General features: G+C 37.8%; 1 protein-coding gene and 1 pseudogene across 5 annotated transcripts in view; one reads left to right on the forward strand and one right to left on the reverse strand.

Annotated features, from left to right (window-relative positions):
- The window catches only part of CPQ (carboxypeptidase Q), a 517,628-nt gene that overhangs the window by 472,032 nt on the left and 29,002 nt on the right, over positions 1–16,594 (reverse strand). The gene's annotated exons all lie outside the window — the stretch shown is intronic.
- Positions 7,429–7,748, forward strand: LOC112859303 (P antigen family member 4-like; annotated as a pseudogene).

Consider the following 16,594-nt stretch of genomic DNA (forward strand, 5'->3'; position numbering starts at 1 on the left):
TTCTTGTCCAGGAGTCCACCTTTCATGGGACTTTGAGGTAGGCAGGAAGCCCCAGTGGGGAAGAAAGGGGAACACTGTAACATTTGGCCATTTGGCCAGCATCTCACAACTATAACAATGTCTTCTTTCTCCTCTCTACCTCATGTCTTCTTTCATCGATTGGGAAGGGAGAGGGAAGGCATGGAGTGACTGTAGATAGAATTGTTTGGCCAGCTCTTACTGTGCCCTGGGGAAGTGTCTGACCCCAGTTATTTGCAGCTCAATTAAATAAGAGAAACAGTTTTGCACTGTTGGTGGGAATGCAAATTGGTACAGCCACTCTGAAGAACAGTGTGGAGGTTCCTTCAAAAATTAAAAATAGAACTATTTTTTATGACCCAGCAATGACACTACTAGGTATTTATCCAAAGGATACAAAGATACTGATTAGAAGGGGCACATGCACCCCAATGTTTATAGCAGCACTACCGACAATAGCCAAATTATGGAAAGAGCCCAAATGTCCATCGACCTGGTGAATGGATAAAGAAGATGTGGTATGTGTGTGTGCGCGTATATATATATATATACACACACATACATATATATATATATATATATACATATATATATATATACACACACACGCACACACACATACCCATACACAATGGAATACTACTTGGTGATTGAAAAAGGAATGAAATCTTGCCATTTGCAGCAATGTGGATGGAACTACAGGATATTATGCTAAGTGAAATAAGTCAGTCAGAGAAAAATATTATGATTTCACTCATATGTGGAATTTAAGAAACAGATGAACATAGGGGAAGAGAAGGAAAAAATAAGATAAAATTAGAGAGGGAGGCAAACCATAAGAGACTTTTAAATACAGAGAACAAACAGGGTGCTAGAGGGGGAGGGGTGGGGGGATGGGCTAAATGGGTGGTGGGCATTAAGGAGGGTACTTGTTGGGTGTTATATGTAAGTGATGAATCACCGGGTTTTACTCCTGAAACCAATACTACTGTATGCTAACTAACTTGAATTTAAATAAATCAATTAAAATAAATAAAATAAAACAAGGGGTTATTGATACCTCTTTGTCAATGCCTGCCCAGGCTGAAGGGGGAAGCCACTACTCAGCTGCTGCAGCTGTCAACACATGGGGATGTGGCCAGTGTTGCCCATCATCCATTTTCCAAGTGAAGTGGGAAATCTGTTCATCACTGGCCCCTTAGATATTGGTTTGTTATTGCCGTCATGGCACTTCTCCTTTGCTTGCTCCCTCTGCAAATGCTGGGTTTTTGTTTTGTTTTGTTTTTTACTCAATGATTCTTGCATCAAAACTTTAATAATCAAATAAATTCCACCCATATTTTCCCTTAATATCTTCCTCGGTCTCTATTCTCTGCCAGAATTCATATCTCCCCAAAGATTCAGCCTCTCCTATACATCACAGCACAGAAGACCCTGACTCCACACTTTCCTGGTTTTCAGAGGTCAAGGCTCTGCTCTCCCCTTCTCTGGTATTCTCTCTCAGAACCACCTACTGAAGGAGAGATCCAGAGAGAAAATCTCTGCCAAGTAAACTCAGTCCAACTGGTACCCTTGACCCTGGCCCTATCCCCTTCTCCAGTATCTCAGCCATCTTCCCCTTTGCATCCCTGTCTCAAAACTGCTTCCTCCCACTTTGTCAGCCAGTGGGTACAAAACTTTCCCCTGCCTGCCTGCCAGCAAAATTACCTGCCTGGATCACCTGTGGGCTTACTATTCATTAGCTTCCTTCCATTTACTACTACACTTTTCAATAGGCTCCACGTCCTCACCACACTCCTCCTCCTTAATTCTCTGCACTGTGACTTTTAATGCTTTCCAACCAATCACACACCCATGGTGCTAAGATTGTTAACAAAAATTAGCAACTCCAAGTTCACCTCTCTGAGCTACGTGGTCCCACAGCTAAAGCCACGCTTCTCAAGATTTTCTCCTATTTTAGCCCTAAGTGACACCAATCTATCATAGGTCTCCCACCTCTGGTGGCTTCTTCTCTGTGTTCTTAACTAGCTTTTCTCTATCTCTTTTATTCCCTCAGTCCGTTTTTTTTTTTTTCTTTTTTAACACTGTTAAGGCCAAATTTTACTACAAAATGAATGGTGGCCCTAACTGTGGAGTATGGTAAAAACTCTTAGGCTAGCTGGCGCCTGGATGGCTCAGTCGGTTAAGTGTCTGACTTTTGATTTCGGCTCAGGTCACGATCTCATGGTTCATGAAATCAAGTCCCGCATCGGCTCTGTGCTGACAGCATGGAGCCTGCTTGGGATTCTCTCCCTCCCTTTCCCTCTGTCCCCACCCCCGCTCATTCATTTTCTCTCTCTTCTCTCTCTCTCTTTCTCTCTCTGAAAATAATAAACATTAAAAAAAAAAAAAAAACCCTCACAGGCTAAGGTATGGAAGGCTCACTCCTTACTTAGAACTGCAGCTTTATTCAGGAAAGTCCTATTTTTCACTCACAAACAAATTTGCAATCCTGAACTTCTACTGAAAGCCTGAAGCAGTCCAGCCAGACCAGATCATTCACCTGGTGTTTCGAGCTTGTCTAGGTACATTCCTGCCTTTACCAATGCCATTTCCACTGCTGAAATTCCTTCTTTATCAATCACATTGCACCTAGCCTGTGAATTTCAGTTCAAGATCCATTTTCTAGAGACAACTCCACCCACAGAAACCTTGCCCTTCTCCAAAACTGTAAGATTCATTAATAGTATCACTGTCTTGCATTTAATCATACATAATTGTGTGTTTTAATAAAACCCAATCAAAAACAGTGTGGAGGCTCCTCAAAAAATTAAAAATAGACCTACCCTATGACCCAGCAACAGCACTGCTAGGAATTTACCCAAGGGATACAGGAGTACTGATTCATAGGGGCACTTGTACCCCAATGTTTACAGCAGCACTCTCAACAATAGCCAAATTATGGAAAGAGCCTAAATGTCCATCAACTGATGAATGGATAAAAAAAACTGTGGTTTATATACACAATGGAGTACTATGTGGCAATGAGAAAGAATGAAATATGGCCCTTTGTAGCAACGTGGATGAACTGGAGAGTGTTATGCTAAGTGAAATAAGCCATACAGAGAAAGACAGATACCATATGGTTTCACTCTTATGTGGATCCTGAGAAACTTAACAGAAACCCATGGGGGAGGGGAAGGAAAAAAAAAAAGGAGGTTAGAGTGGAAGAGAGCCAAAGCATAAGAGACTCTTAAAAACTGAGAACAAACTGAGGGCTGATGGGGGGGTGGGGTGGGAGGGAGGGGAGGGTGGGTGATGGGTATTGAGGAGGGCACCTTTTGGGATGAGCACTGGGTGTTGTATGGAAACCAATTTGACAATAAACTTCATATATTGAAAAAAAAAACCCAATCCTTTCGCTGGTTCCAAAGGAAATCCATTCAACAAATTTTCATTGTGACTTCTATGGCTTTACTGATATTTGTAGAGTAATGAGGAAGGGTTACATTGCATGGAACACAGCATTTCACATCATAAGTCCCCATTTGACTTGCCTCTCTCTAAAAGCCAACTCTCATGCCACCATCAATGACTTTCTTGACCCTCCTGTCCTTAAGATCCATCCTTCTTTCAGAAACCTGAGGACCAAGCCAGGCCTTGAAGATTAACTCCTACCCAAGCTTATCAAAGCATCATCTCAAGAAAGACATTGTTCCCAGCAAAAGAATTCTCATACCAGTTACCAGGATAACTCTACTTTGTTTTTTGGTTTAATATATACTACTGTTCAAATATAGTTCCTGAGCCCTCAATTAAATTTTAAGTATTTTGAGAAATACTAGTAATACTAACAATACTAATAATAGTAGTCAATACTCTGACACCTCTAGAACAGTGTTATTCACAAATGCAGTGCTTGTGTATATCTGTTGAATGAATGAAGACAGATGACACAAAAAGAAATACCGGTAAAGTGAGTTTGAATAGTGGTCCCTAAAAAATTATGTATGTATCCAAACCCCCAGAACCTATGCATAGGACCTTACTTGGAGAAAGAGTCTTTGCAGATATAATTAAGGATCTTGAGATGAGATCATTTAGATTAGCTGGTGGGCACTAAATTTAATGACAAGTGTCCTTAGAAGAGACAGAATAGGAGAAGACACAGAACACACAGGACAAGGCCATGTGAAGACAGACATAGAGACTGAGAGTTATTCAACCACAAGCCAAGGAACACCTGGAACGACCAAAAGTTGCAAGAGGCAGGATGACTCCTCCCTAGAGCCTCCAAATGGAGCAAAGCCCTGCCAACACCTTAATTTCAACGTCTGCCCTCCAGAACTATGAAGGAATAAATTTCTGTTATTGTAAGTCACCAACTTTGTGGTAATTTATTACAGAAGCTCTAGGAACCTAATAAAAGCCACTTCTGTATATTTATTCTTCCATTAGGAAAATACTCCCCCAGAGGCTGTAATATACAAAATAGACACTGTGCTAGGCATTATAGATAAAGACACCATTTATATGGATCTTGCTTTGGAGAAATATATATTCCTAAAGCAAATCTGGTTACTTCCTGGATAGGGTGCCAGTTGCTAGGAGGACATTTTATATTGTTTCATAAAAGGCCACAGATGCAGTCATACCTTTATGTCATGAGAACAGAAAGTCATAACATGGCTGTAGAAACAGGTGGAGAGAGGACTCTTGGCCAGCCTTTCCTAATTCCTGCTATTATCAGGAGAAACTGTAAGAGTCTGAACAAGTCAACAACTACAGCATCTGAAAGAACAAGATATATATCACTTCCCCTGCAATTGACATGTAAACTTTGTGTCACAGCTCAAACAGGGTTACAGGAAGATATCAAAAGAGAGCACCTGTGGCTATGGATCTGAGACAAAACAGCAGAGGACCATTCACCAAAGTGTCACACTCTCATAGGAAATACTATCTATCCCCTTTTTTGGAATAATGCTTCTAGGTGCATGAGCTGACAGCAGGAGAGATGTTTTGGACAAACCTTGGCACAAAAGAAAGCAGGTAGCTGGGAATGAATAACAAATCACAAGTGAATGCCATGTTGTCAGAAAGCTGAAGACAAAGGAGTGAGAAGGAAAGTAAAAACTAAAAAACACACTCACACATAAACCTCATGTCATAAAGACAATTGTTATTTAGTCTGGAATGGAGCATTGATCCTTGTCCCCTATACGTCTTGTACAAATAGCTGATCCAGAAAAAGCAAGCCTCATTTAAGGTAACTCTTAAAAGGGGGGAAAAATTATATACAAGCCATAAAAAGAGGGAAAAAAAACAGGAAAAAAGGGGAGGTATACAAAAAATATTGCCACAGAACAGATGAAAATTGTAGCCAAATAAAATACCATGAAATAAAAAATAAACAAATGCCTCTATGAAACAAAAATTTAATGTAAATATACAAGTGCTCAAATAAAATTAAGTGAGGCAATAGAAAGAGATGGCTTATGCATCAGCAAGGTCATTAAACAGATGAGAAAAATAAAACCATCAGAAGAATGAAGATCAACAGAAAGACAGCCCAAAGAGACTAAATATTGCTGACAACAAAGTAAGGATCACAAATGACACAAATAAAAAAAAAAGTCAGAATAAAATGTAAACAACTGAGTTAAAAGAGATCATAGCAAAAATAAATTTTTTCAAATAATTATAGCAAAATGATGTGCATGAACATGATAAAATGTAAATCAAACATATACATAACTGGTATCTCCCAACAGCATAATCAAGACAATGGAATAGGATTAAATCCATAAATTTTTCCCTATGTAGGGAAAAATTCTCAAAGAAATACTTTACGACCAAGTATTTTATATCTAATAAAAGAGGTGTTTGAGTATAATGACAGCTGACAAACATCTTTGAGCATTCAAGAACCCAAAGAATTTGATTCCCTGCCTCCCCTTTAACCTGGAAGAAACCAGTACATTAGCTTCAGCCAATCAAGAAATGAATGAAAAAACTCTAGCTAAAATAACTAATAGTAGTACTACATTCACAGCACAGTGAATTCTAAGACCAAAACAAATATAGATAGTATGGTTACAGGAGGATGGAATGGATATGTTATATATACCACATCTTTTTTATCCATTCATCTATATATAGACACTTGGGTTGCTTCCATAATTTGGCTATTGCAAATAATGCTGCAATAAACATAGGACTGCATAAAATCCTTTCAAATTAGCATTTTAATATTTTTGGGTAAATACCAAGTAGTGTGATTACTGGATCGTGTGATAGTTCTATCTTTAATTTATTGAGGAAACTCCCTACTGTTTTTGACAGTGGCTGCACCAGTTTGCATTTCCCTCAACAGCACAAGAGGGCTCCTTTTTCTCCACATCCCCACCAACATTTGTTGTTTCTTGTGTTTTTTTATTTTAGCCATGTTGACAGGTATGAGATAATATCTCATTATAGTTTTGATTTCTGTTTCCCTGACAATAAGTAATGCTGAGCATCTTTTCATGTGTCTATTGTGGTGTATAATATACAATGGAATATTATTCAGCCATAGAAAAATTGAAATCTTGCCATTTGCAACAGCATAGATAGATCGAGAGAGCATAATGCTAAGCAAAATAAGTCAGTCAGAGAAAGACAAACACCGTATGATTCACTCAGGTGGAATTAAAGAAACAAAACAAATGAACAAACAAACAAACAAAAAAGGGAAACAAACCAAAAAACAGACTCTTAACTACAGAGAAAAAAACTGGTTTTTACCAAAAGGGAGGTGGATGGGGGATGGGTGAAACAGATGAAGGGGATTAAGAGTACACTTATCTTGATGAGCACTGAGTAATATATAGAATTGTTGAATCACCATATTGTACATCTTAAACTAATGTAACAATGTATGCTAACTATACCAAAATAAAAATAATAAATACATAAATAAATACCTCTTAAAAAAAAGAACTGGATATGTTATAAGCCCTAACACTTAGCAATGTATAATTAACAAAAGTTGAGAGAGCAAGGGGACAAGAAAGTTGGCAGCAGTATACTTCTGCTGATTTCCTCATCTCATAGAGGCAGGGGCAACAGATAGCAATGGTGACCTACGTAAATATTTCCCTGATTTTTTTGTTGGTAGAGCCAGGAGGCTTTCGCCAACTCTAGGGAATGATCCTTGATCAGTCTAAGCCAGTCTTGGTAAATCGACTTCCCACAAAGTAAATGGTTTTAGCATGAACATGTGATTCAACTCTGGCCGTGAGACATGAGAGGATATTTGTTTCCTTCCTCTTATGAAGAAACCTAAGAATGTGTTCTGGGTGCCTAGCTGTGCAAGTCACATCTTACTGTCTGGATTCTTTCTCATTGTCTGAGACTTGATCATCCTCCCAGGAGTTTTAGTTGCGAAATATGAGTGCACAAGTAAGATCAAGATCTAGAAGAAGGGGAGATGAAAAAGAATCTTCTAAGCTGGATGAACTCCTGTTGCTCAGCAACAAGGTGAAAAAAAAACATCACAACAAGAGGAACCAACAACTGAGAATCCAGATTTTGAGCCTGGACAAGAGAGAGAAGAAGGAGCACCAAGAACCTGAACTGGAAAGTGAAAGTCAGAAAATGGGTCTGGGAAAGACCGGATGAGCATGGAGATGGCCCTGATGTGAAAGGGAAGACTCCACCCTAACCCAGCACTTGCTAAAATTCTAGAAGCAGGTGATGGACAGTTGTAAGTTAAAAAGAAGACAAAGCTGAAGCCACATATGTTTTATTATATTGACAATTTGGCTTAAATCCTCTCAATAAAGCTACACAGTTTGCTCAGAAAAAATATATATATAAGAAAACAAAACAGCACTTATGTAGCTCTTGCCACAGCAATATAGCAAATTTATCCCTATAAATGCAACCAAGAAGAGATAAGTATGAAGATAAAAGCCTACCTGCTGAGGGTTGCAAAGTGAAAGGGACATAACAAGCTGGGCCCTGATGACACTGTTGAGACACTAGGACTATCCTACTTCTTGAGTTCTTATTACTGAGATATCATATGTCTTCATTGGTTAAGCAGCCACCAGATGAGTTTGTAGTGACTTCCTGATGAAAATATTCTATTCCTCATATATTTGAGGTCAAAGGTACCACTTAAATCAAGTGTTAGAATTATATGTATATTCAAATGTAAAGAGATATTAATGAAGAATACAATATCATCAAGTTTGGGGCGGGAGTAGTAGGAAGAAGTGGAAGTTTCCAAGTTCCCCAGTGCTACAGTGTTCTATGTAAAGATACAGCTATAAGGATAACTGCTAAAACAAAAATACAAATCTCCCAAATTACCAAAAAATACACATACCACACAAAGCAGAAATACAGTTCATGTTGTGAATTTAACAACAACAAAGGTATGATGACAAAACTAAAACCAACCACTCATTCCATAAATACACATGGTCTAAACATACCTATTAAAAGGCTCTTAGACTGAATCTCAAAAGCAAAATCCAACTATCTGCTGCAATCCAACATCTTAAATTCAGTAACTCAGGGAGGCTGAAAATAAAAGGAAGGGCGAAGGCAAAAACAGCAAACAAACAAACAACAACAAAAGGGTCATGATATTAATACCAGATGAGTTTGAATGCAGAGTAAAATGCATTAAATGAAAAAGGACTGGAGCACCTGAGTGGCTCCTCTGACTCTGGCTCAGGTCACGATCTCACAGTTCATAAGTTTGAACCCTGCAGCAGGCTTTTGGCTGTCAGCACAGAGCCCGCTTCAGATGCTTTGTCCCCCTCTCTCTCTGCCCCTCTCCCGCTCCTTCTCATCCTCAAATAAATAAAACTTAAAAAAAAAAGACTGCTTATGATATTAAAGGGTACAAGCCAAAATGGTGATTAGTTGTTATGAATATCTAAGTACCCAAAAACATAGCATCACTATCCATTAAAAAAACCTACAGAAAATACAAGTTTTAATCTCAAAAATAAAATCTCAGCAATATGAAACTTTAATTCGTTTTTTCCAGTATATAGCAAAAACAATCACACATAATATACAAAATATACAAAGTATAAATATACAGAATATACAAAATATAAATAAAGCAAGGTATTCCTAAGTAATACACTCTGAAAATAGAGAATATACCTTCTTTCCAAGATTCACTGGTAAATTCACTGACTATTTGGGAACAAACAATACTTCAGCAAGTTCCAAAACTGGAGAAGGAATATATACATCTGTGATCATAACACAATAAAACTTTTTTTTTTTAATTTTTTTTCAATGTTTATTTATTTTTGGGACAGAGAGAGACAGAGCATGAACGGGGGAGGGGCAGAGAGAGAGGGAGACACAGAATCGGAAACAGGCTCCAGGCTCTGAGCCATCAGCCCAGACTCTGACGTGGGGCTCGAACTCACGGACCGCGAGATCGTGACCTGGCTGAAGTCGGACGCTTAACCGACTGCGCCACCCAGGCGCCCCAACACAATAAAACTTAAAAATAACAAAACTAGGAAACAAAAAATCTCTACCATCAGGATATTTTTAAAGTTCTGTTAACTTTTGCATCAAAGAAGAAAGAAATCAAAACTGAAAATGCAGATATCTAAAAGATAATGATAAAGAAAAGTAATATATAGATTTAACTATATATACAAAGACAAGATGACTATTATGTAGGGGATATGGCTAAAAATACCAACAAACAAGGAAGAATGAAAGATATGATTTAAGCACTCAATTCAAGTTAAAAAAAAAGAAATGGATGACAAAAGGAAGAAATTAATAATGGTGCTGGGAAAACTGGGACAGCCCACATGCAAAAAATTAAACTGGACTACTTTCTTATACCATACACAAAAATAAACTCAAAATGGATTAAAGACCTAGATATGAGACCTGAAACTATAACATTCCTAGAAAAAAACATAGGCAGTAAATTTTTTGACATCGGCTATAGAAACATTTTTCTAGATATGTCTCCTCTGACAAGGGAAACAGAAGCAAAATTGAACTATTGGCCCACAGGGGCACCTGGGTGGTGCAGTCGGGTAAGCATCCAACTCTTGACCTCAGCTCAGGTCATGGTCTCACAGTTTGAGTTCAAGCCCTGCATCGGGCTCTTTACTGATGTTGTAGAGCCTGCTTGGGATTCTCTCTCTACTTCTCTTTGACCCTCCCCTACTTGTGTTCTCTCTCTCTTTCTCAAAATAAATAAACTTAAAACAATAATAAAAAATAAAAAAATAATAAATAAAAAAACTGTCAGCCCACAGCAAAATAAAAAGCTTTTGCACAGTGAAGGAAACCATGTGCAAAACAAACTCAACATAAAACACAAATAATCCAATTAAAAATGGGCAGAAGACCTGAATAGACATTTTTGCAAAGAAGACACACAGGTGGCCCACAGACACATGAAAAAATGTTCAACATCGTTTCATCATCAGGGAAATGCAAATTAAAACCACAACAAGAGATCACTTTGTACCTGTCACAATGGCTAAAATCAAAAACACAAGAAATACCAAGTCCTGGTGAGGATGTGGGAAAAAAGGAACTCTTGTGCACTGCTGGTGGAAATGCAAATTGGCATAGCCACTGTGGAAAACAGTACAGAGGTTCCTCAAAAAATTAAAAATAAAATTACCGTATGATCCACTAATTCCACTACTAGCTATTCACCCAAAGGGAACAAAAACACTAAGTTGAAAAGATATATGCACCCCTATGTTTATTGCAGCATTATTTACAATAGCCAAGATATGGAAGCAATCCAAGTGTCCACCAATCAATGAATGGATAAGGAAGATGTGGCATATATTTGCAATGAAATATTACTCAGCCATAGAAAAGAATGAAATGTTGCCATTTGCAACAACATGGACGTACCTAGAAGGTATAATGCTAATTGAAGTCAGAGAAAGACAAACTAAATACCAAGACAAAGACATATATCATAAAATACCAACACCATATGATTCACTCATATATGGAATTCAAAAAAACAAAACAAAAAAAGAGACAAAAAATCAAACTCTTAAATACAAAAAACAAACTGATCACTGCCAGAGGTAGGGGGTGCAGGGGTAAAATAGATAAAGGGGGTTAAGAGCATACTTATTTTGATCAACACCAAGAAATGTATGGCATTTTTTTAATTTTTATTTTTAAAAGACAGAGAGAGACAGTGGGTGAACAGGGGAAGGGCAGAGAGAGAGGGAGACACAGAATCTGAAGCAGGCTCCAGGCTCCGTGCTGTCAGCACAGAGCCTGATGTAGGGCTCCAACCCACAAACCGTGAGTGAGAACATGACCCAAGCAGAAGCTGGATGCTTAACTGACTTAATCAGGAGCCCCTAATGTTGCTGAACACTATATTATACACTTGAAATTAATATAACACTGAGTGATAATTATACTTGAATAAAAATATTAAATTAAAAAATAAAATAGAAATTAATAGAAATAGATTTGAAATTAATGAATTAGAAAAACAGAACATACAAGAACTAAGAAGTAAATCAAAGGGCTATTTCTTTTTTTTTTAATTTTTTTTTCAACGTTTTTTATTCTTATTTTTGGGACAGAGAGAGACAGAGCATGAACGGGGGAGGGGCAGAGAGAGAGGGAGGCACAGAATTGGAAACAGGCTCCAGGCTCTGAGCCATCAGCCCAGAGCCTGAGGCGGGGCTCGAACTCACGGACCGCGAGATCGTGACCTGGCTGAAGTCAGACGCTTAACCGACTGCGCCACCCAGGCGCCCCAAAGGGCTATTTCTTAGATGGAAAGAGAAGAGAAACAGAAAAGAAAACCTTAAGCTTGCCTAATTTCTTTTTTTTTAAACGTTTATTTTTGAGACAGAGAGAGACAGAACATGAACGGGGGAGGGGCAGAGAGAGAGGGAGACACAGAATCTGAAACAGGCTCCAGGCTCTGAGCAGTCAGCACAGAGCCCGACGCGGGGCTCGAACTCACGGACCCGCGAGATGGTGACCTGAGCTGAAGTCGGATGCTTAACCGACTGAGCCACCCAGGCGCCCCTTGCCTAATTTCTTTAGAAGGAAAGAAATAAAGGGGGAGAAAATCACAGAAAAAGAAGAAATTAGAAGAATCCGAAAACACCCTTTTGCACATTCATTGTTAGTAAATTTGAGAACTATGATGAAATGGATTATTTTCTAAGAAATCTCACCCCCAATGAAATCGAAAATTTAACAGATCAATGTCCACAGAAAAAGTAGGACAAATTGTCAAACATTTATTCCCACCAAGATAGTTCAGCACTCAGTTGGTTTCACAAGGGAAATCTTGCCAAATCCTTCAAAAACAGATAACCCCACTGCCAAAGTGTTTTAGAGCATAGGAAAAAAGAAAGCCTCAAAATAACCTTTATGAAGATATAAACCCCAATATAGATAGACAGCACACAGAAACATGCAACCAAGAAAATTAAATGACCATCTCCACAGATTATGAAATAAAACTTCTGATAACATTCAACATCTTTTTGACAAAATTTTTTTACCATATACTATACTAAGAATAAATGCATTCTCTCTTAGCATAAAACATCCTTCTTGTATCTCAAAAACCATCATATTTTACCTAATAAAAACACTATTAGTATTCCTATTAAAGTCAAGTTGAAGAATGTCCACTATGACCACCATGAATTATCTGGTAATATTAGACAATAAAAACGGGTAAAATTTAAAAGGATATGATAAAATTATCATTATTTTCAGACAATATGATTATTTACCTGGACAACACAAGAGAATCCACTGAGAAACTATAATCAATAATAGAATACATTAAAGTGGATGAATATAAACACAGTGACATTGCTACTTTATATGAATACAAACAACACTCCTAGTGGATATAAAGGATTAGTAGATTACATTTAAAATGGCACACAAGGGGCACCTGGATGGCTCAGTCAGTTGAACATCTGACTTCAGCTCAGTAATGATCTCATGGTTTGTGAGTTCGATACCCACGTCAAGCTCTCTTCTGTCAGCATGGGGCTCTGCTTTGGATTCTCTGTTCCCCGCCCCCCCCCCCCACCACCACTCTCTCTGCCCCTCCCATGCTCAGGTGCATGCCCTCTCTTTCTCTCTCTCTCTCAAAAATAAATAAACATTAAAAAATAGCAACCAAAGGTTATAAAATAGCTAAAGAATGTATAACAAGAAATATGTATAGTTATATATGAAGAAAACTCTTAAGTGTTACTGAAGGACACACAAGAATTTAACAAATGAGAAGATGAAACATGTTCAAAAGTAAGAAAATTATGCATATTAAATATGTCAGTTCTCCCTAAATTTTTATCTATAAACTTAACATGATCACACACACACACACACACACACACACACACACACACACACACACTTGCACTGTCTCAAACTGGACAAATTGATTCTGAAGTTCACAAGAAAAATAAGCAAGAATAATCAGGAATATTCTGAAAAAGAATACAAATGACCAAGGATTAGCATTGCAAAATGTTAAAACATGTTGCAAAGCTGTAATATTTAATATGATGAGTTACTGATTTGTGAACAAAAAGACCAATGATAAACAGAGTAGAGGGTCCATAAACAGATTCAAAAACAGTTAGAAATTTTAAATGTGATAAGTGAATTTGAATCCCATGGGGATAAAATGAACTATTCAACAAGTGGTATGAAAACAATAAACTTCATAGCTAAGTGGGAAAAAAAAATAAGTTGGATCTCTATATCATACCTTACACCAAAATAAATCCCAGATAGATCAAATATTTAAATGTGAAAACTCTTAAAATATTATAATAAAATTAGAAGATTTTAAAAAATATTTTCATACTGGTGACAGATTTTCTGGTTATATCACAGAACTCAATCCATAGAAGACTGATAAATTTGACTCATATAAATAGAAATAAAAAATTCTTCATAGCAAAAAAACAAAAAAATGTCAAAAGACAAATTACTAAGAAACTAAGAAAAATATTTACAAATCATAAAATATTGGGCTAGCTTCATAAATGCATTAAGAACTCTCACAAATTAGGGGCGCCTGGGTGGCTCCGTCGGTTGAGCAGCCAACTTCGGCTCAGGTCACGATCTCGCGGTCCTTGAGTTCGAGCCCCGCATCGGGCTCTGTGCTGACAGCTCGGAGCCTGGAGCCTGTTTCGGATTCTGTGTCTCCCTCTCTCTGACCCTCCCCCATTCATGCTCTGTCTCTCTCTGTCTCAAAAATAAATAAACGTTAAAAAAAAAAAAAGAACTCTCACAAATCAGTAAGAAAGGACCAATAATGCTTTAAAAAGAGAGATAAAAGATATCAACAGACATTTCATAGAAAATACAAATGACTCTTAAACTTAGGAACAGATGCTCTCAACATCACTCATGATAGAAATGCAAATTAAAACAGGGTACCATTTCCGTCCATCAGACTGCTAAAGATCATAAGGTTTGGTACACACTGTGGTGACAAAGGAAAGGGGAAGTAGATATCGCTGCTGGGAGTCTACAGTTTCTATGGAGAGTAGTCTATAGACATGCATGTTCTTTTTAATACAAAAATTCATCTTCTAGAAATTTTCCTACATGTATAATCAGACAAATTGATCTACATACAAAGATTTTCACTGTTACATTGTTTGTAACAGCAAACGTGTGAAAAAGCCTAAATGCCCTCTGTAGCCTATGGTAGACTAAGTAATTTATGGTACAGACGTAAGGTAGAACATGAAGCTATTAAAAATGAAGTGCTCGGGGCGCCTGGGTGGCGCAGTCGGTTAAGCGTCCGACTTCAGCCAGGTCACGATCTCGCGGTCCGTGAGTTCGAGCCCCGCGTCAGGCTCTGGGCTGATGGCTCAGAGCCTGGAGCCTGTTTCCGATTCTGTGTCTCCCTCTCTCTCTGCCCCTCCCCCATTCATGCTCTGTCTCTCTCTGTCCCAAAAATAAATAAACGTTAAAAAAAAAAAAAAAAAAATGAAGTGCTCTCTATGAACAACTATTGAACAGCCTCCAAGATGAAATGCCAGAAGAACAAAATAAGTTGCAGAACAAAATGTATAGCAACCTACCTTTTTTTTATTATTTTGATCATTATTTATTTATTTTTTAATATGAAATTTATTGTCAAATTGGTTTCCATACAACACCCAGTGCTCATCCCAACAGGTGCCCTCCTCAGTGCCCATTACCCATCCTCCCCTCCCTCCAACCCCTCATCAACCCTCAGTTTATTCTCAGTTTTTAAGAGTCTCTTATGGTTTGGCTCTCTCCCTCTCTTTTTGTTTTTCCTTCCCCTCTCCCATGGTCTTCTGTTAAGTTTCTCAGGATCCACATAAAAGTGAAAACATATGGTATCTGTCTTTCTCTGTATGGCTTATTTTACTTAGCATCACACTCTCCAGTTCCATCCACGTTGCTACAAAGGGCCATATTTCGTTCTTTCTCATTGCCACGTAGTACTCCATTGTGTATATAAACCACAATTTCTTTATCCATTCATCAGTTGATGGACATTTTGGCTCTTTCCATAGTTTGGCTATTGTTGAAAGTGCTGCTATAAACATTGGGGTACAAGGGCCCCTATGCATCACAATCCTGTATCCCTTGGGTAAATTCCTACTACACACACAAAAAGAATATGCTTTCTCTTGAAGAATACATAAGACACTGACAACAGGAGATGCCTCTGAGAACAGGAGGTACCTCGGTGGAGCGAGAAATCCAGTGACTTAGTTCAAGGAGGAAGAGGGAAAATTACATTTTACTATATACCCTTTTTGAGTGATATCTCACTTACACATATGACCTCAAAATTATAAAGATTGTAAAAGCTTTTTGATACACTTTCTTTTATATGACTCATGTATGTTCTCAAATTCTCAACAAATATGCATGCCCTTAGTGTTTATTCTTCCAAAGAGGGTGTCGCCTTTGTGGGTATTCTTGTTTTGTTCCAGGGGACAGGCTGGATAAATTGCACCTTTATAGGCATCAATGTTTCAATTTTCAGTGTGATTATGATCTCCAAAAGAAAAAAAAATAGACAACACTGGCTCTTTTTAAAAAGTCCCTTAAATCATTTCTGTTCTTAAGCAAATCTGTTGCCAAACATCAAAAGGGTTTTTTTCCTACCTTTACATCCAAAGATAAACTGTTTTTCAAAAGCACTTATTGTGTTTCTAAAAACAAACCAAAAATCAAGATTCCCAAAGTTTTGTGGGATACAGCTGTATCAGGATATGAAGGGAATGTCTCCTTCAAACAAAAGAAAAGAAAGATTTTATTCACATTTTACTTGAATCTCTTTCTTCTTGAGAACTGCTATGCCAAGTTTCAACCTGAAAATATGTGCCTGTAAATGAATGTGCTGACAGACCTTTACCTAGAGAAATGTGAATCTAATGCAATAATTCTTAGCCAGGTGTGTTATTTTATTCATTATCTTAAAGTCTACACAAGCATTTCTTAAGGAAATTTATACCCTTAGTAATACCAATTCAGAGTGATATAAAAGTGTACTCAGGTCATGAGGTCTTAGACATTACAGGCT

This window comes from Puma concolor, chromosome F2 (assembly GCF_028749965.1).
Source record: "Puma concolor isolate L17-30 chromosome F2, mPumCon1.1.hap2, whole genome shotgun sequence".
Classification (NCBI taxonomy): Eukaryota; Metazoa; Chordata; class Mammalia; order Carnivora; family Felidae; genus Puma; species Puma concolor.